Source organism: Camellia sinensis, chromosome 10, assembly GCF_055761805.1.
Source record: "Camellia sinensis isolate YWXY chromosome 10, ASM5576180v1, whole genome shotgun sequence".
Taxonomy (NCBI): Eukaryota; Viridiplantae; Streptophyta; class Magnoliopsida; order Ericales; family Theaceae; genus Camellia; species Camellia sinensis.
In genome coordinates, this window is record NC_138970.1 from 160,362,705 (window position 1) to 160,385,289 (window position 22,585).

Below are 22,585 nucleotides of genomic sequence, written 5' to 3' on the forward strand. Positions count from 1 at the left end.
TAAGTTATAATCATATAAAAAAAATTTCTAGAATGATATGATATTGATATTTTATTTTAAAATGATAAATTTTAATAGTGTACTTTTTATTTGTATATGGAGAAATTAGAGATCAGTGCAGTGCAAAAAATTTTTATAAAAAAATAAAAAAAAATTATAATTATAATTATTAATATTTATAATGTTTATCATTTTTCCGTAAATAATTTCTCTAATTTCTACTGATTTGTAATTCTCCCTTTGTATATCAGTACACATACCACGTTGCCAACAGGCTGACGAAGTGGAAATGTAGAACTTACAAAAAATGAAAAGAAAAACAACTCTATTATGAATTTATGAAGTATATCCAACTCATTTTCTATATTGACACTCTCTTCCTAGCGAGGCAGTGGTTTTTTGGAAGTAAGCCTGAATATCAATAAACCCTTTCTTTCCAAGGTTGTAAAACTTAAAAGCTTTGTTTCGATTTGAGTAGGTAAAAAAGAAGGAAGAAAAAAGTTGATGAAATACAAATTATTATTATTATTATTATTATTATTATTATTATTTTAAGATGAACAACAAATATAAATTTAAAAAGGCTTTGTCACATGCACATATGAGTTTTCTGCACATGAGTTTTCGGCACCCTCTTTTTATAAGTCAGTTTTTAAGGAGCTGATAAAAAGAACACTCATACTTTATACCAAAATAATATTTGCATAGCAATCCCACATCAATTAATAAAAGGTTTAGTTATGTGCATATAAGCATTCAAGTTAGTTTGAGTAGAAACCTTAAAAATTGACATTTTTTTTGAGTCCCTTAAAAAAAAAAGATATCTCGAGTATGAGATCAGATGGACGCAAAGCCTAGAAGGAATGTCATTAGATTAGTATCAATAGAGTGGGCCATAGTGGATGTCGATTTGCATAGATTATAATCTCAAGTTATTTCTCACAATCAAACTTGATTTTTATGAGGTTCACGAATTGACAATCCAATCCCATTCCTCAAACCAGATAACAAGCAAGAGTTTTGGGAAAGCTAATAGGTGAGACATTTTCGTTTTCCTCCAGCATTCAACCACCTACGAATTGATAAAAGAGCTACACAAAGTAAATTTGCAAATGGGTTCCATAATGTTTTCCACAACACTGTACAATGAGACATAATATTGAGAACCAAACCAGTATTCACTAAACCAGAGCTGTAAGCATGCATTCCAGAGATTTATCTCATCGTTGTCTGCCTCATTTTCTCTTATGTATTTCATTGAATTTGAAAACTAAACTTGCAGTAGACCTTTATATGTCACTATTTTCTCTGTTAAGGTAAGCAAGACAATAGCACAACTCAAGCCTTGTAATCAAGAGTAGGAGAACTATACCAGAGTAACCAACTAGATTTATGGATATATACATATTCTAATGTACAAATTACGGAAGAGAAGAGCAACACAAAACAATATATTACATATTCAAGTAAAATTGTATTCCCATAAAATATACATGTAATTCATAGAAAATAGAAGACCCCTTACTAGTGAAAGGATGCAAAAGGATAAGGGACAAGGTCAGCGTGAATAGAGTCAACAAACAGGACTAAATTACCTTAGGGTTTCACATAGCCCTTGGTGATGCCCGACTAAACCGTATCATCTTTGTTGAGATTCTAAACCCCTCCTGTGCATCAAATATTTGATGGTACTGAACACATATCGTCTCAAGAACTGGAGAACATGCGAGTATGCATTTGATGAAAAGCGATTCAGTCCTCAAACCCTTGATGGAAGGTATCTTTACAGTTCAAAGTTGGTTCAACAGCTGGTACATGCAGCCTCGTGCTACCAAGTATCTTGGAACTGATTCTACAGCATTGTCCCTGACTGCAGAGGCCTGTAAATGATGATAATTGCAAAGAAATTCTTTTAATTTTTAAATTAAAAAAAAGAAGAAGCAATTACTCTTATCTTGTTTGTGTCAACAATCTCACCGTTATGCCGTGCTTCTTCATGTTAGGAGAACTTCTGAGCAAACAAAGAACACATGAAATCTGATCCACATCATCAAATCTCAGTTTAGTAAACACAAGATGCTTCAGTTGGTTAAAAGGAATAGAAAGCACCCATGGAACAGGACCTGCAGCCAAAAGCTTTGAAGCAAACAGAAGGAAAATAAGACAGGACCTACAAATTTCCATACGATGTACCAAATAAAAAAATGGGTAACATCTACTCACCTTAAGGAAAAATCCATCAAAACAAATCTTCAAAATTGTAGACAAATTATGAAGAAACTAGTTCAAATTGATTGTACTTCCTTGCCAGGGGTTTTCAGCTTTCTTTCCCAACGCAATAGAGATCATGGTCAGGTATGGGGTACTTTGGAAAAAGATAGATTTAACATCGTGACTATCAGTGGCAACAAAGGTTTTGGGATTTGGGGAATGGATTTTAATATGTTCAATGCCAGTGCAGCCTAAAAAGTTCAAAGTCTCAAGCAATGGCACACTAGGGACAAGAGTTTCAAATATGTTGGCAGCAAATGCCATTTTCTCGAAGGGAAGGCTAATTAGGTTACGCAACCCAACAAACGCCTCTGGCAGTTTACATATGCAATTACGGAACTTCAAATGTGTCAATTTTGGACAAGAGAAAACATAAGAAGGCAACTTATAGGATTTAACATTCCGATTATCCAAGTTGAGTTCCATGTTACCATTCCGTGAAAGTTGTTTGAACAATCTTCTGTGTAAAATAAATAACTTGAAATAAATCAAACAAATAAAAATAAATTACTTATAGAATTTATTTTACTGAACCAAATAAATATTTAAAAGATCAAGTCGAGTGTGTGACACTCTGTCCTTAAGACAGATTCGTCCCACTTCGGTGCTTACGAATAAATAGTGTCTATCTCCCAGGATATAATGATCTACACAAACAGTAGTAACACTCCAAACAATTTGTACAGCGAACAAAAACCTGTGTTCTATACTTTCTAAATTTTTCCTAAAATAATATAAAGAATAAATTGATGCAAAAGAGCAAAAGGAAGGCAAGAAAATGATTTTTCAGAATGAAGAAAAATACTGGAAGATGGTTTGTATTTATAGGGCTGAACAGGTATGATTTCCAACTGGAACAGGTGCAAAATCTATTTTAACCTAGTTTGAATCTGTTCAAATCTGCATGGGCAGATTTAAACCTATTTGGGAATAACTGAATCTATCCGGTGCAAAACAGGTTGAAAAACTGTTTGGACTGGTTGAACCTACTGGAAATTGAACCGGAGAAGGGCTCTGTTTGGACATAAAAAATTGGCACAAAATTTAAATTAATTTTGTTAAGAAATTCAAATAATTTTTCCGCAAGAATTTTTGGAAAAAATTCAAATAAATTAATGTTAGAATTGACTCGACTCACACCCTACACCCGCGCTCGGCACGGTCAAACGGGCGGTGCGTAGTGGTTTGGACCAAGGTTCAATTTGTCCATAATTCCTCTCTTTTACAAACTTGGGGTGTCCCTTGGGACCCAACCAGTGTTGCCACCTAGAACTTATATACACACATAAGTTCTCTTAAGTTTCCAATATGGGATAACCATTACAAGGAAACCCACATTTTACTTCTTGAATTGTCAATTCCATGAATCCGAAAACGACGTCAACTTCTCATTCACTTATAAATGGTTTTGACAAACCATCTTCACTGTGTGTCTTGTCATGTGGCAAGGAACACGTCACCCCTTTGGACCCACCCAAAAAAACGTGTGGGACCCACTCAAATTTGGGCTCAAAGTTGGCCCAAAATAAGTGTCACGACCCGAAACCGCCCCTAATAGTTTAGTGCCGTGATGGCCAGTAATCCGAGATTACCGAAGGCCAACTTTCAAAATTCACACCCAAACAGAGTATAATTATATATGGGGCTCACAAGCGCGGAAGCCATAATCTTAAAATACAAGTGGTCCATAAGAGCAGTGCGTAAGTTACATGGAATGGCATACAACTTTACATAATATTACAACTTGAATACAAATACAATAAAGTACAAAATACATTTTATGTCTTGATCAAAAGGCTTCTTCAGCCGATATGTGTAAATTACAAGCATCATAAGCCGAGAAGCATGATTTCAAGATTGCCGACGTGAATACAAGTTAGGCCGACATAAAAAACCCAAAACAAGCTTTCGAGTCACACCTAGACGTCACCGCCTTCCTGCTCATCACCTACATATATATAGAGAAGGTGAGCTTGGATACTCAGTGAATGGTATAAGAAATAAAAGGGTTTGCATGACTGGTATTCAAGATCTTTATCAAACAATACATAACATAATTAGTACAAGTCAAAGGATGAATCAAGTCCATCTTCCGAATCTGTCAAGTTTCAAAGGATGCTTACTAACATCATTATAATACAAGTAATGACATCTCGGCAAACAAAATCCACGCGGTGAACCGTCAGTGGCAAACAAGACAAGACAAGGCAAGACAAGAGAGATATCTTAATTCAATGGTGTCGTTGCATTATAGTCCCCGGACACTAAGGACTTGTGCTACTAATGCTTAGAGTCCCCTAGCACGTACGGACTTCCAAACTTTGTGCTACAAGTGCTTATAGTCCCTTAGCACGTACAGACTTCCAAACTTTGTACTACAAGTGCTTATAGTCCCTTAGCACGTACTGCGGACTTCCAAACTTTGTGCTACAAGTGCTTATAGTCCCTTAGCACGTACGGACTTCCAAGAGTGTCATCAAAACAAGATAATACAAATATATTTTCCAATTAGGAATAACCATTCATGCTTACAATTATTTTCAGAACAAAGCAAAGCAAAGCTTTTATCAAAACGTTATAACATAGCTTTATTAAAAATACCACTCACTTAGTTCTTCAAGCGTCGGGGTCAAGGCAAGTCCAAACCCTACAAACACATGGCAAAGTCTGTTGAATGCACTTTCAAACAAGTTTCACATGCATGTAGATGATCTCGGTATTCCTCAAGACTAAGTCAAATCGAAACAAGCACAATTCTTTATCTCGGGAAAACGTGCTGGGCAACTACCAGGTCTAGGCCGAGGTCCCACACCTCCTTGCCGAGGTGTTGCCTCGATGGCCACATTCAAGGAAATGAGGTCGGGAAAAATCTGGGTTTCCCTCTCTAGAAGAACGTGAAGAACATGAACATGAGGAAGATGAATGCAAAGGTCATGATTTGCTATTACAAATCTGAGATTACATGCTATGAGTTCAAAAACATGGACCTGGGTACCCATATTCAAGGATTTCATGAAAACAAACACAAGAGCATGAATCTTAATGCAAACTTTCAGATCAAACAAGGCTTTTCTTCAAGAACGCATGAACACTATTTTCTCTTTCTAAAACCAACTTTAAATCGATGCATGACATGCAAAACGGGTTCGATCATGCAATGCAGCTAGATGATCAATAGGAATGACAAGAGTGATTCAAGGATCTAACCTCAATACGCGAATCTAATGGTTTGATCTCTAGGAATCAAGCTCGAAGCCCACTCTCTCACTCTAAACTTCTCCTTCTTCTAGAGCTTCTCTCTCCTCACAACAAAGACATACAACAAAAATGATATATTTCTAGATTTGCTGGTTGACTTAACCCTCTACAGAGGCACGTGGCAGCGGCTGGTTGGTGCTACACAGAAAGGTGGCTGAGTGACAAGACAAAACTATGACAAAGTGTGTTCAACAAGCAAGATGGCATGGTCACTCTGGCGAGTAATGATCTCGGCTAAGAACAAGGCATCGGCAAGTAGGGACTAATGACCTCGACTAGGAAGGACAACACTTGACTAAGTTGTGCTACACCTTGGCCTAGATGTGCCACACCTCGGTCTAGGTCATACCTCTCCGGGACAAGATCACTTAGGTGCAAGGGTAACATCTCGGCCTAGATGATTCACACCTCGGCCTTGGTGATGAACACCTCGACCTAGATAATGACATCTCGGCCAATATGTCAGGGCGAAGGTGGAGGTCAAACAAAGTGGTTCTAAGATAATTCCAGACTGAAGACGACTTCGGCTAAACTCACACCAAACAAGGTACAAAACATGCTGTAACACTTAAACGAACAAGGACAAGACTTGAAACGCAAAGCTTACAAGATAGAATCACACGAATGCACATGAGTATGATTAGGATAGCGTGAGGGTTATTACATCCTACCCCCCTTAAAGAAGTTTGGTCCCCAAACTTGAGTTACCTTGGTTCGAGAATAACTCCGGGTATCGGACTTTCATTTCCTCTTCCATTTCCCACGTAGCATCCTTGCCGTAATGCTCTTTCCATTCAATCTTCACCATCGGTATTACCTTATTTCTCAATCGCCTCACTTGTCTATCGATGATGCGTATCGGCTCTTCTTCATTGCTTAGGCCTTCATCAACCACAATCCCGAAATGATCGATCACGTGTAGTGCATCCCGTATATACTTCCTCAACATCAAGATATGAAACACATTATGAACTTGACTTAATCTCGGTGGTAAAGCAAGTCTGTAGGCAACCGGGTTAACTTTCTTAAGAATTGCAAACGGTCCAATATAACGGGGTGCCAATTTACCCTTCTTCCCAAATCTTGAAACTCCTTTCATCGGCGAGGGTTTCAGGAACACATGATCCCCTACTTCGAATTCTAACTCCTTTCTTCTCTGGTCGGCGTAACTCTTTTGTCGGCTCTGTGCGGTTCTGATTCTCTGTTGGATAAGTTTAATCTTTTCGGTTGTCCTTTGAACTAAATCGGGGCCGATCAAAGCTTTATCTCCTACTTCGGTCCAACATATCGGCGATCTGCACTTTCTTCCATATAAGGCTTCATACGGCGCCATGCCAATGCTAGCTTGGTAGCTGTTGTTGTAAGCGAACTCTACTAATGGCAAATGCACTCCCCAGCTTCCTTTGAAGTCCAATACACACAGTCTAAGCATATCTTCAAGTGTTTGAATCGTTCTCTCCATTTGGCCATCGGTCTGCGGATGAAAAGCTGTACTAAACCTCAATTCGGTCCCTAAAGCCCCTTGTAAACTCTGCCAAAATCTGGAAACAAATTTCGGATCTCGGTCTGACACGATGGACATCGGTACACCATGGAGTCTAACGATCTCATTCATATACAACACAGCAAGTCGATCAGCACTGAACAAAGTCCTAACCGGCAAGAAATGCGCTGACTTAGTTAACCTGTCGATTATAACCCAAATCGAATCCATTCCTTTCTGTGTCTTCGGCAACCCAGTCACGAAGTCCATGGAGATGTCTTCCCATTTCCATTTAGGAATCGGCAAAGGTTGGAGAAGTCCTGCCGGCCTCTGATGTTCCGCTTTCACTTGTTGACAATACAAACACTGAGACACGAACTCGGCTATCTCTCTTTTCATATTCGGCCACCAAAAGGTCTGCTTCACATCTTGGTGTTCCCTAGATGAACTGCAAATCTAGATCCATGAGAGTCTTGCAAAATCCTTCTTTTCAATTCTGGGACGTCGGCTACGCACAATCTTCCTTCAAACTTAAGTACTCCATTCTCAAGGGTGTAACCCAACTTCAGCTTGGTGGTAATCTCGTCGGCTACCTTCTTCAGGAATCCGTCCTCCATTTGCCTTGTCTTTGCTTCCCCAATAGTAGTCGGCTCCATTGAAATCACGGCTAGGCATGCCAAACTTCCCACTGACTTTCTACTCAGCGCGTCGGCTACCGAGTTTGCTTTACCTGGGTGATACTGAATCTGCATGTCGTAATCTTTCAATAATTCAAGCCATCTCCTCTGCCTCAAATTCAGTTCCTTTTGGGTGAATAAATACTTCAAACTCTTGTGATCCGTAAAAACTTGGCAAGAGGCTCCATACAGGTAGTGGCGGCAAATCTTCAAAGCAAACACCACGGCTGCTAGCTCTAGATCATGGGTTGGATAATTCTTTTCATGAAGTTTCAACTGACGAGATGCATATGCTATGACTCTGCCCCCTTGCATCAATACACAACCCAAACCCTTATGTGAAGCATCACTGAAAATCTGAAATTCCTCATTACCTGACGGAAGTACAAGAACTGGTGCCGTAACTAACCTCGTCTTTAACTCTTGGAAGGCTGATTCTCTATCATCGGTCCATTCATATGTTGTTCCTTTCTTAGTTAGTTGTGTCAATGGTACTGCTATCCTTGAGAAGTCCTTCACAAACTTTCTGTAATAACCTGCTAAGCCCAAAAAACAACGAACCTTGGACACGTTGGTCGGCGTCGGCCAATTCACAATGGCTTCAATCTTACTCGGATCAACTGATATACCCTCTTCATTAATCACATGCCCTAAAAATGAGATGCTGGAAAGCCAAAACTCACACTTACTCAACTTGGCGTACAGCTTCTTGTCTCTCAAAATTTGCAAGGCAAGTCTCAGATGATTCTCATGCTCATTTGTACTCTTGGAATAGATCAATATGTCGTCAATAAAAACAACTACGAACTTATCTAGATACGGTTTAAAGACTCTGTTCATCAAGTCCATGAACGCTGCAGGAGCATTGGTCACTCCGAAGGGCATTACCAAAAATTCGTAGTGACCATACCTTGTCCGAAAAGCAGTCTTCTCAATGTCCTCGGCTTTAACCTTCAACTGGTGGTAGCCCGACCTAAGGTCAATCTTGGAAAAGACTCGTGCCCCTTGTAATTGATCAAGCAAATCGTCAATCCTAGGCAACGGGTACTTATTCTTGATGGTTACCTTATTAAGTTCCCTGTAATCAATGCAAAGGCGAAGGGTGCCATCCTTCTTCTTAACAAATAAAACGGGTGCTCCCCACGGTGAAGTGCTTGGCCTAATGAATCCCTTATCCAACAATTCTTGTAACTGTAATTTCAGCTCTCTAAGTTCAGCAGGGGCCATCCTATAGGGTGTTTTGGAGATAGGTTGCGTTCCTGACACGAGGTCCACAGTAAACTCTATTTCTCTATCGACTAAGTGGCCAGGCAGCTCATTTGGAAAAACGTCTGGAAATTCCTTAACAACTGGTATGTCGGCTCACTCAACACTTCCATTCAAATCACTTAGTATACTGCACAAATAGCCCTGACACCCCTTTTGGATCAACTTATAGGCTTTTATGGATGAGATTAAGTAGGGTGGGGGTACTACTCCTTTACCCTGGAAAAAGACCTCGGTTTTTTTTGGGGTCCTCAATGTAACGCTCTTAGTAACACAATTAATGGATGCATGATGCGCTACTAACCAATCCATTCCCAATATGACATCGAAGTGAGTCATGCTCAATGGCATCAAGTCAGCTAATAATTCTACATTCCCAATCACCACAACACACGCCCTATATATGGATGCAATAATTATAGTTCCCCCAGATGGAGTAGATACAGATAGCATATAATCAAAGGGTTCTAACGGTCTATTCAACTTCTCGGCAAATTTAACAGATACAAATGAATGTGTAGAGCCCGAATCAATCAAGACGTATGCAACTTGAGAGCAAATTGAGAGTGTACCTGACATTACCGTTTCAGCATTCTGGGTGTCTCCTGGCACTAGAGCAAAAACTCTGCCCTGTCTCATCTGTGTTCTTCCGGCGTTGCTTCCTTGTGCAGAGCCCGAGGTGCTCCCGTTTTTCTTACCATCACCAGCTTTTGCCTTTGGACAGTCCTTCACGCGGTGGCCTATCTCACCACACTCAAAGCAGGCTCCTGTCGCCCAGCGACAAACCCCTAGATGCGGCTCCCCACAACTCGCACACGTCGGCTTAGCATTTCCATCCCGATCTGAGTTGCTAGAACTGCCCACATTCGCCTTCTTCTTGGCATTAAACGACATCGGACGACCTTCATAGTTCTGTCTCTTCCTCTAACTCTCTCCTGAACTTTGATATCGGTTTAAGTTAGCTTCCGCCAAGATGGCCTTATCTAACACCTCGGCGTAAGTCGGCATGTTGAGCATGTTGACCCGATCCTGGATTGGTACACGTAGCCCACTTTCAAACTTCCTGGCTTTCCTATACTCATCACTGACCATATGAGGCACGTGCCTTGCCAATTCAGTGAAGGCACGGTCGTACTCTGCCACTGTTCTGCTGCCTTGTGTCAGAGTCTGGAACTCTGTGGTCTTGCGATCTCGAACGCTAAGCGGGAAATGCTTGTTGTAGAACAGTTCTAAAAATCTGGCCCAAGTTAAACCAAGATTAGCCTCCCGGATCGTCATCCACCACCTTCGAGCGTCGTCGTCTAATGTGAATGCTGCTAATGTCACCTTCTGAGTATCGGTGCTAGGAAAGATCTCAAACAGCTTTTCCATTTCCAAAACCCATGCCTCGGCCTTCATCGGCTCTATGCCCCCTGCGAATCTTGGTGGGTTCATCTTCTTGAACTCTTTAATCAAAGTCATCGTCCCTTCTCCATACAAGGTTGGCTGTGGAGGCACTTGGGGCACTGGAAGAGGTGGAGCTGCATGTCGGCCATCTGTCTGTCCGGCCGGGGTAGATGTAGCACTTGCATTCTGTTGCCTCATCTGCCTCAACTCACGGGTTAAACCTTCAACTTGTCTTTCTAGTCTGTCCAATCTATCCTCTGATTGATCTCGGCCCACTGATGGTCTACCTCTCCTCATGATACTATGAGTAGGCAAAATGCAACCTTAAAACAAACTGAACCAAGAACCATGTATGCAAATAACAAATGGCTATGTCAAGACGATGCACACCTTGTCAAGTAACAAGCAATATAATGCAATCCTAAGATCATTCTAAGGGACATCCTATGCTCTTTAGGACTCAAAGTGTGTGAATAACGTACTATAAGAAACTTGTGCTCTGATACCAATCTGTCACGACCCCAAACCGCCCCTAGTAGTTTAGTGCCGTGATGGCCAGTAATCCGAGATTACCGAAGGCCAACTTTCAAAATTCACACACAAACAGAGTATAATTATATATGGGGCTCACAAGTGCGGAAGCCATAATCTTAAAATACAAGTGGTCCATAAGAGCAGTGCGTAAGTTACATGGAATGACATACAACTTTACATAATATTACAACTTGAATACAAATACAATAAAGTACAAAATACATTTTATGTCTTGATCAAAAGACTTCTCTAGCCGACATGTGTAAATTACAAGCATCATAAGCCGAGAAGTATGATTTTCAAGACTGCCGACGTGAATACAAGTTAGGCCGACATAACAAAAACCCAAAACAAGCTTGCGAGTCACACCTAGGCGTCACCACCTTCCTGCTCATCACCTACATATATATAGAGAGGGTGAGCTTGGATACTCAGTGAATGGTATAAGAAATAAAGGGGTTTGCATGACTGGTATTCAAGATCTTTATCAAACAATACATAACATAATTAGTACAAGTCAAGGAATGAACCAAGTCCATCTTCCGAATCTGTCAAGTTTCAAAGGATGCTTACTAACATCATTATAATACAAGTGATGACATCTCGGCAAACAAAATCCACGCGGTGAACCGTCAGTGGCAAACAAGACAAGACAAGGCAAGACAAGGGAGATATCTCAATTCAATGGTGTCGTTGCATTATAGTCCCCGGACACTAAGGACTTGTGCTACTAATGCTTAGAGTCCCCTAGCACGTACGGACTTCCAAACTTTGTGCTACAAATGCTTATAGTCCCTTAGCACGTACGGACTTCCAAACTTTGTGCTACAAGTGCTTATAGTCCCTTAGCACGTACGGACTTCCAAACTTTGTGCTACAAGTGCTTATAGTCCCTTAGCACGTGCGGACTTCCAAACTTTGTGCTACAAGTGCTTATAGTCTCTTAGCACGTACGGACTTCCAAGAGTGTCATCAAAACAAGATAATACAAATATATTTTCCAATTAGGAATAACCATTCATGCTTACAATTATTTTCAGAACAAAGCAAAGCAAAGCTTTTATCAAAACGTTATAACATAGCTTTATTAAAAATACCACTCACTTAGTTCTTCAAGCGTCGGGGTCAAGGCAAGTCCAAACCCTACAAACACATGGCAAAGTCTGTTGAATGCACTTTCAAACAAGTTTCACATGCATGCAGATGATCTCGGTATTCCTCAAGACTAAGTCAAATCAAAACAAGCACAATTCTTTATCTCGGGAAAACGTGCTGGGCAACTACCAGGTCTAGGCCGAGGTCCCACACCTCCTTGCCGAGGTGTTGCCTCGATGGCCACATTCAAGGAAATGAGGTCGGGAAAAATCTGGGTTTCCCTCTCTAGAAGAACGTGAAGAACATGAACATGAGGAAGATGAATGCAAAGGTCATGATTTGCTATTACAAATCTGAGATTACATGCTATGAGTTCAAAAACATGGACCTGGGTACCCATATTAAAGGATTTCATGAAAACAAACACAAGAGCATGAATCTTAATGCAAACTTTCAGATCAAACAAGGCTTTTCTTCAAGAACGCATGAACACTATTTTCTCTTTCTAAAACCAACTTTAAATCGATGCATGACATGCAAAACGGGTTCGATCATGCAATGCAGCTAGATGATCAATAGGAATGACAAGAGTGATTCAAGAATCTAACCTCAATACGCGAATCTAATGGTTTGATCTCTAGGAATCAAGCTCGAAGCCCACTCTCTCACTCTAAACTTCTCCTTCTTCTTCTAGAGCTTCTCTCTCCTCACAACAAAGACATATAGCAAAAATGATACATTTCTAGATCTGCTGGTTGACTTAACCCTCTACAGAGGCACGTGGCAGCGGCTGGTTGGTGCTACACAGAAAGGTGGCTGAGTGACAAGACAAAACTATGACAAAGTGTGTTCAACAAGCAAGACGACATAGGCACTCTGGCGAGTAATGATCTCGGCTAAGAACAAGGCATCGGCAAGTAGGGACTAATGACCTCGACTAGGAAGGACAACACTTGACTAAGCTGTGCCACACCTTGGCCTAGATGTGCCACATCTCGGTCTAGGTCATACCTCTCCGGGACAAGATCACTTAGGTGCAAGGGTAACATCTCGGCCTAGATGATTCACACCTCGGCCTTGGTGATGAACACCTCGGCCTAGATAATGACATCTCGGCCAATATGTCAGGGCGAAGGTGGAGGTCAAACATAGTGGTTCTAAGATAATTCCAGACTGAAGATGACTTCGGCTAAACTCACACCAAGCAAGGTACAAAACATGCTGTAACACTTGAACGAACAAGGACAAGACTTGAAACGCAAAGCTTACAAGACAGAATCACATGAATGCACATGAGTATGATTAGGATAGCGTGAGGGTTATTACAATAAGCCTATAAAAACCATAAAATCCAACAAAAGAACAATAGCCATTGAGTGACATGAAGGTCCCAATCATAATGTATGTTTGGAATGTAGGGAGAAAATTTCAGAATGGGACCACTGTGAACTAACAGTATATTACTGATTACGCTCACAAACGTATATGCATGGAGTGGGTCGTTTCGGATGATATCTACAAACACTACAGGAAAAATGGGATTTAGCGGCGTTTACTTAATGGTGTTTTTATAAACGTCACTTTTTCTAATTTTTAGCAACGCTTTATAAACGTCGCATTTTGATTTAATTAAAACGGTACCGTTTATTAATAGAAGTCGTTTTTGAACGCCTTCAAATGTCTTACCATGTTATCCCACTCTCACTCTCTCCACAACTCTGAGAATCAGAACCTCTCTCTTTCTTCAAAACTTCATTATTGATCTCTCAAATCTCTCACTCACTCGCTCTCTCTCTCTCTCTCTCTCTAAACCCTTCGGTCTCAGAGATTACGATTCAACCTTCTTCAGCTCGGTGAGCACCACCGTCTACAATCTCAGTTTCGTATCCTCTCTCTCTCTCTCTTTCAAGATCTTCCTTCCGTCTATTCTTCTCCTAGGGTTTGGATCAACTCTCCTCTTGCCTGACTATGTTGTGAGATCTGAGTTCGAACGGTAAAGAAAGCCCTAGATTGTTGTGTTTTGGGGGTTCTTCTTGTTCCTTGAAGGCAATACCGCTACAGTTATTGAGACTAGGTCATCTCTTTTTCCCCCTCAAGAAGGTAAGATTTGAAGTTTGAAGCACCAATGTCTTCATGTAATCAAAATTTCTTACTCAATAACATATGTTTCAGATCTGAGATTTCTGATTCAAAATTATGTTTGAGATTTGAAATTTCTTATTCAAAAACATATGTTTCAGATCTGAGATTTATCATTCAAAAATATATGTTTAAGATTCGAAATTTCTCATTCAAAAATATTTGTTTGAGATTTGAATTTTTTCATTCGAAACAATATCGTTTAGATATGAGATTATCCTTTCGAAACAATACCTTTTAGTTATTATTATTATTATTTTATTTTTTTTGTTATCAATTCATGCTATATTCATTGAAAAAGTGTAATAAATTATTGACCAGGGACAACTAGATGGACCACTAGGTCAACTTCCCTGTCCCATTTAATTCCTCATACTTGTATTTTGGTTATATACTGGAAGCATAGTAATACAGATACGTCATCCTTGATTTTTTTTTTGTCTTTAAATGGTTCGATAATGCTTCCCTTAGGGCCTTGTCGTGGTCAATTTTGGTTTCATTTTCTTCTTGGTATGGCAAATTCTATAACTATGCCTTTTTAGTTCAGTATTAACCACTTACAATGTGATCTACAGCTGTAGAATGTTAAGAATATTAAATCTGATGGCATTAATATGTAACATATTATTAACCAGGTCTTCACTTATCTCTTTTTTGTTTTTGGGCTGGTGGGTCTGGATTGTTAAAGTAACATCACTTTTAGGCATCAACAAATTAATTAGCTAATTGTCCATTCCCATCAGAAACCTCTATTATTGAGAAGTGTTGTTTGATTCTTTCTCTTGTATGCCCAGGTGTACTCCATGTAACTGGTGGGCCACCTTTTGAACTGTCAAAAAACTAAAACTCATAACCATTATGAACCTGCTGTTTAAAATTTAAAATTGAATTAATAATTGAATTAAGAATTGAATTAAGAATTTAAAATTTTACCTTGCAAGTGATGGTAAAATTATTAATAATTGAATTAATAATTCCGAAACCTTGATCACATCATGGTATGATGATCTCCTTATCTGTGTCAAAACAAACAAACCAAATCCCAAATCTCAATCTAAAATCCATAACCCTTTCAACAAAAATACAGAGCAGAGGCATTGAGTCAACAATCTAAAATAGGGGAAGACTGTAATTTAAACCCATAATGTAGTTTTTAAGTGTTTTGTGGTACAATAGAATCTTGTTAAGATGTGTTTCAAGTGTTGTATTGGTTTTTCTGCAGATCAATGTGGTGACACAGCGGGGTTTTGTTCTAGTAGATGAGCGTATCCTGCCAGTGCACAAGGGATTTATGGTATGTGGTTATTACCTTGCTATTTGTTACTTCAGGCTATATGCTTACATTTTACACCTATTGCATATTTAGCGTTGCTCTCTTCATATAGTTGTTGAACAAGTCAGTGGAAAAGATCACCTGCTCAACCATTTGGGCATTCCAGCAGCTTGTTTCACTCACCCAGAAATTAGTATGGTTGGACTCACAGAGGTGAATATCAAATTTTCCAATTCCCATACCAAACCCGCAAATAGAATAAAATAAATAAAAAAGGATGTGTGCATTTTTATTCTCTCTTTTGTTCTTATTGGGTAGTGAAATAAAAAAGGTTACCCACCATATTCTTGTAATTTACCTCTAGTTGACTAACATCTAAAATTTTGCAGCCTCAAGAGAGGGAGAGAGCTGAAATAGAGGGGTTTGAAATAAGTGTTGCCAAGACAAGTTTAATAATATCTATGGTAATTGATATAATTTTTTTTTTGGGTATGGAGGAGGGAGCGTTGGGTTGACCGCCACGTCTTAGGGTAATTTCTCTCTCTCAAGCTGTCTATGATGGAGGAGGTATAGAGGGTCTAATCTCCCAAGCTGTCTATGATGGTGACCGCCACGTCTTAGGGTAATTTCTCTCTCTCTCTCTCTCTCTCTCTCTCTTCTCCACTCATAAACTCCATTATTTATTTTTTTGCAGAGTGATTCCAAAAACTCTTATGCCCAGAGAGGTAATTCACTGCCTTGTTTCCTCATAATTTCAATTGAAACTGACTTCATTGAAATTCTTTAGCCTTTTGTTTTTATTTTTATTTCAGTGTATGTTCGTCCTAACTTGCTTCTTTGGTTGCATGTTCTTTTTTTGAAACTGACTTCATCCTAACTTGCTTCTTTGGTTGCATGTTCTTTTTTTGAAGTATTATCAGTGCAAGAGGCTGTGCTTTCCTTTTGGGCTTGTCTGATTCCTTTTATTTATTTGTTTATTTATTTTATTTATTACAGATTTGACGTTCTAGGACAATTCATGCCTTTGGTTGGAATGGATTGGTCATAGACTGGTGTTGCATATCTATATTCTCCTATTAAGGTTTCTTGCATCTCCCTCTTATGTGTTTTTTTTATTTGTAATTTTTAATCTATTCTTTTCAGTTTAAGGTAATGATGCATATTGCAATTCATGACTCCATAATTCAAATAAATATTCTCATTTGCAGCCACCTTTTTTTTTTTTGGGCCAAAAATCTATGCAATCATGTATTTACTCCATTTTGTCATTGTGATTTATGCTATTGGCTTTGCATTGCTTTGTTTCTCATTTCTTACTTTTGTCTCTGGAGTTTGAGAATGGACAATTTTGTACATTTTATTATCTCATTACTTTTACTACTTCCCTTGTTGTGAGGTGTCTTGTATTTACCATTCACTCTAGAGTACTGTAAGGGGCCTTTTTTGGGTAAGGTTTCATAGAGAGTGTTATAGAAAACTGTGCTGCATTGAGAGGTTGAGAGTCTTCTTATAATCCTTATTGAGTATTAAGGATTTGTTCTCCATTTCTGCAGTAGATGTAGGCACACTCTGCCAAACCACGTATATCTTGTGCCTTGTTTTTGCGTGTGTGCTTTTGTTCTATTATTTACTGATTGATTGCGTAATTGGAATCACAATTCTGAAAAACATCTCTACTGACAAGATTGTTAAAAATTTTCATTAACCAGTTCTGTTCTTTCGTATTGCAGGAAAATGGGTATCATTTACTTTTTTACTGCAATCACTGAAGGGATCTTTTTTAGTGCAATAATGGATACACTTCAATGAGGTTAACCCCAAGGACACTAGTGTGCCGTGTCTTGTCTATGATTTTTCCATTTTTGTTATTCTTCACCATTCATTTGAATAGAAATTGTGTTTTGGTACTGTCAGTTTATCTCCTTTCTTCTGTTGACTAACTCAATTCCCACCCATTTTCCCCCTTGGTTCCAGGAGGATTATAATTCATGGAATTACTGGAAACTGCCTCCTGCTTTGGACCTGAGGAACCACACGCACAAACAATGAATCTGTAACAGAAACTAGATTAAACACACAAAAGCAACACAAAGATTTACATGGTTCATTTAAAGAGAGGGCTACATCTATGGATTCGTTGTGATTTCACTATGATCATAATAGAGGAATTACAAGAGTTTCTCACACTCAATTTCACAAACTCACTCTATTGATCTCACTAATAAATAGGTTTCTCACACTCTCAAGACTACTATAATAGAGTTACAAATGAGTATTTATAGAGCTAGCCCTGAAAAAAGCCTAGGGTTACTAGGATATATTGGCAACGGGATTTGAAGAGACCTCCGAATTGCTGATATCCTGCTTGATGTGCTTGCAGACCATTGGCAGTGGGAGGTAATCTACAGTTCAGATTCAATAGATGATACAAATCCTTTTTTACTTTGAAGAAGGCAGATATTGGAATCACTGTTGCGGATGCTACTCATGCTGCTAGAGGTGCTTCTGACATTGTCCTTACTAAACCTGGACTCAGCGTTATAATAAGTGCTGTGCTCACTAGCAGGGCTATTTTTCAAAGGATGAAGAACTATACTGTAACTTACCCTCCATCTTCTCTTTATTCCAATCCTTCACTGTTTTTTTCTGAAGTTTCTAAGTCTACTTTCTTTTGACTTCAAATCTATGCAGTTTCAATTACCATCCATATTGTGGTATGTTAACTAAAACTCTTTAAGATGTTCATAAAAACTGCTGTTGTTATATAAAAAAATTTGTTTTAATTTGTTTCTTCTCTTTAATAAATTTTCCAGTTTGGGTTCATGCTTATTGCCCTGATATGGAAGTTTGACTTTGCTCCCTTCATGGTTCTAATTATTGCCATCCTAAATGACGGTGAGATCAGATCCAGCAGTAAAATTATTCTTATTATTATTAATTTTTTTTTTTGGCCGGATGGGACTTAAGGCTTGGTTTGGTTTGGCCGGGGGGAGGGGAGGGTGAGGGATTCGGCATTTAACTTTAAATTTAAGACAACATCAAGCTAACTGTCCAACTTTCCATCTATTATATAACCCTAGGAACAATCATGACATTCTCAAAGGATCAGTGCAGCCATCCCCAATGCCAGACAGCTGGAAACTGAAGGAGATATTTGCAACCGACGTTGTGCTCGGAGGCTATTTGGCACTAATGACAGTAGTATTTTTCTGGCTTATGAATGATACCAAATTTTTCTCGGTAGGAATATATTTTCTCGTGCATAAAATTGTAACTTTACCCAAATGTTATAGGTTCAATTTGTTTACCTACTTTGTTAAACAATGTAGGACAAATTTGGTGTGAGACCATTGGGAGAGAAGAGGCCTGAACAGATGATGGCTGCATTGTACCTACAAGTGAGTATCGTGAGTCAGGCTCTCATATTTGTTACAAGGTCTCGCAGCTGGTCGTTTGCTGAACGCCCTGGACTACTCTTACTCTTTGCTTTTGTAGCCGCACAGCTGGTATGAATTTCCCAATAACCTACTAATATTCATGTGCAAAGACAAATATCTCTATCGCAATGTGCTTGATATCATAGTAATGGAGTTAGTTTACAAAATAAAATTTTAAAAATAAAAACATATTTAAATGAAATACAAAAAAACAAAGTACTATATGAAAAATCCTGAACTTATCTGATGAATTTGGGAATTGAATTGGATAGGCTTGTTCTAATGGAGGTGTAAACTATTCTGTAATTTGACAGATTGCCACCTTGATAGCTGTTTATGCTAAATGAGGTTTTGCAAAGATAGAAGGATGTGGTTGGGGCTGGGCCGGTGTCATCTGGCTTTACAGTGTGGTAACATATATTCCACTTGACTTACTCAAATTTGCGATCCGCTACGCTTTAAGTGGGAAAGCTTGGGATACCCTTTTGGAGAACAAGTTAGAATTCAAATTCTCTAATAAAGGGGAATTTTTTAGTATATGATTTTGTTTGAATTTTTGTAGTTTTCTTGTGGTTTTCTGATGACTCTTTAGTTCTGGTACTTATTTTTTTTCTTCTTTTGTAACACAGACTGCTTTTACTACAAAGAGTAACTATGGGAAAGAGGAGAGAGAAGCACAGTGGGCTACTGCACAGAGGACTCTACATGGCCTTCAACTACCGGAAACCACTAACCTTTTCTCTGACAAGAGCAATTATAGGGAGCTTTCAGAAATTGCAGAGCAAGCCAAGAGACGGGCTGAGGTTGCAAGGTGAGTGATTATTTGCTCTTTTTATTTGACTTACATATATTTTAAGTTTTGTTGCCGGAAAAAATTTCTAGAACAATTCTTTAACCATGAAAATAGTTGAAATTCAAGATGTCTAGATGATTCCTTGAACATCTAATTGAATACTATATAGAAAATAAATACAGATTAAAAGTGGACGTCTAAAACAAAATGGAATACTAAATCAACGAACACAAAAATGACCGATTAGATTTCTAAGGTGCTCAATACCCATTGGCACCGTTTCTAGTTTCTCACATGCGATACCACTAGACAACTTAGATTACAAATGGGTTCTTGAACAGTTCTAAAGACTGGTTGCATTGTGTTTTTCTAGTTTACAGTAATTCATTCAGTTTGGGTAATGATTCTTCATTAAATTTAGGTAGATGTCGGCATCAACAGGCAGTGATGATTCTTCTTTTTTATGTTCTAAAACTTAAAAACTTCTATTAGATAACACTTGTATTCATGTTGAATTGCAGGAAACTGAGGAGATGATTGCAAATGTTCTTGGGCTAGAAGTTTTTAGGCAGACAATTGCTGGTAACATTCTTGTGGGCAGCTATTGTGCCTTCTCCAATAAATGTGGCCTGGTAAGAAATTATATCCTGCATCTGTAGCAATCTTATCAAACATCAGGTACCAAAATTTTATCTTCTTTTGTTGTCCCCTTTCTAATGGAAATTGTGTTGGAGCAGGCCCATCCTCATACATCCATTGAAGACTTGGATGAACTTTCAACCCCCCTTCAGGTCCCTTTGGTGGCAGGGACTGTGAACCGTGGTAGTGAAGTGATAGCCGCTGGCTTGATAGTTAATGACTGTACAGCGTTCTGTGGATCAAATACTACAGCAACAGAATTGTCAGTCATTGAGAGTGTCTTCAAGTTGCGAGATGGTGATTTGGGAATTTCAGGAGATGGCTACAGGTGGCGCAAGTATGGACAAAAAATGGTAAAGGGAAATCCTCATCCCAGGTATGTGCCTATCTTTCAGTTTAACTTTTTAATTCTGTATCTGATTTTTGTACCTTGATCAGGCTATAAATGCTTGTTTTGTTGGTGCTCCATCTAGATTCATAATGCTGATTTGCATTAGTTATAGTCACTCTGGTTATGCAATCTCTTTCTTGAAAAGTGACTGTTCTTAGGTTATAGGACGTCACACTTGAAGTTAAACAGAGTTAGGTTCAACTTACTTGTGGTGTATGGATGACTATTTTTACACCCCTTGACAAGTTTTCATGCGAGTTATAGTTTACCAAACTTGCATTTGGATTAGTTATCTTTTTTTCATGCTTATCAAGCATGCTGCATGCAATCATACAAAAATCATCCTTCAGTCACCATTTTTTTATTCTGGAAGAACAATCATCTCTTGACACAGAACACAAATAGAAGTGGGGACAACAAAATAAGTATATATTTTTATGCCAACAGAGGTTGATTAAGTTGGTAAGGATCAGACACTTTGCCTCCATGGCTTAGGTTCAATTCCCGCTGCCAGCAGTCCTCCTTAGTGGGCGATCTATAATAAATTAATAATAAATTTGAAGATAGGTTGTCACATTAGGTCATAACACCTCGTAGCGACTTGAGTGTCTAGGAAAAATCTCCCTAACTATTGATCAATTTTATGGTGGAACATAGAAATTAGTTGCAAACTCCTCGTAGAGGGCTTCTTTTATGCTATAAAAATTAATTGTCAATTATTTTCTTGTCTCCACATTGAATATTTTCACATGTGGCAGCTATACTTACTCGGGAGAAGCAAGTGAAGAGTTTGACAGGGATGATAATACTTTGACACTCATCAAACCATCTCCTATGCCTTCAAAGGATATTCGAAGTCCACTTGAAGTCGGATCAGTACACGGTGGAAACAACGGGGTATGGAACGTTGATTTGGAAGAAAACAAGATAGAATAATTTGAAACCCAACTCCGTTTGATTGTGAGAAGCTATTTAACTCCGAATGATCATCCTGATGGATATGAAGTTGCTACATGTAGAATTTATGTGAGAAGAGAGGGAAAAAGCCATTGAATGGAATATGATGAAGCTTTTTTTATTTGTTCTTGTTCTTTTACCTTTTCCCCCCCTCTAATTCTTTTTATCTTGTTTAATTGGATTATAGCGTACTGTATGGTTCCAAATGTATCATCTTGTTGCATATAGTTTAGACTCATCTTTGGATGTAGTTGGAAGACAAGTGGTATTTTTAATATTATAAGCCATATTAGTGTGCTTTCTATTCCTTTTTAATTTTTTTGGGCTTCTTGACCATTTTGATTTTAATTGATGTATTTAAAGTCTGAATTGTTGCTATTCTTAGGTATGTAATGCATTGTTTCTTATTTTTAATTTTGTTTTCAAGCTTAGTTTATTTATTATTTTAATAAACATCAATTATTAGTTCTTAATAATTGTTTGATAGGTATTTTTTTTGTTCAACCATATAAAATTAACAAAATTTATAAATTAAAAAAAAAGGTTATGGCGGCGTTTAAACGTCACTATATTCCACCGCAGGGGCTAGATTTTTAAAATGTATAAATGTCTATGATGGCGTTTTCAAAAGCGTCGCTAAATGTCATAATGACGTCATTGTACAGTTAGGTAGGACATTTGGCGGCGTTTTTAAAAACGCCGCCTATACTAATATAACGACGTTTTTCAAACGTCATAAAGTTATAGCGACGGCCGCGTCATCGACGTTTGGTACTAAACGTCACAAAAAGAATTAACGACGTTTTTAGTACTTTTAGCGGCGTTTTTTAAACGCCGCTAAAAGTAGATTTTCCAGCAGTGAAATTAGCGCTTATCAAGCACAAGATGTGGGAGACCAATTCAAAAAAAAAAAAAAGAAAAAAAGAAGCACATGAGGTGGGAGTGAAGACCAAATATACCTCCAGTTTCTTGACAAGATACTCGTC

The 22,585-nt window shown here is 38.5% G+C and overlaps 1 pseudogene across 1 annotated transcript; it reads left to right on the forward strand.

Annotated features, from left to right (window-relative positions):
* The first annotated feature begins 2,271 nt into the window (after positions 1-2,271).
* Positions 2,272-21,720, forward strand: LOC145801520 (plasma membrane ATPase 4-like; annotated as a pseudogene). Its single transcript, XR_014343112.1, has 15 exons — positions 2,272-2,355; positions 15,332-15,403; positions 15,476-15,595; positions 15,772-15,846; positions 16,526-16,531; positions 17,833-17,979; positions 18,043-18,096; positions 18,196-18,277; positions 18,463-18,622; positions 18,712-18,888; positions 19,134-19,314; positions 19,447-19,630; positions 20,134-20,244; positions 20,350-20,627; positions 21,401-21,720. The product of XR_014343112.1 is annotated as a plasma membrane ATPase 4-like (transcript).
* Positions 21,721-22,585: the final 865 nt, after the last annotated feature.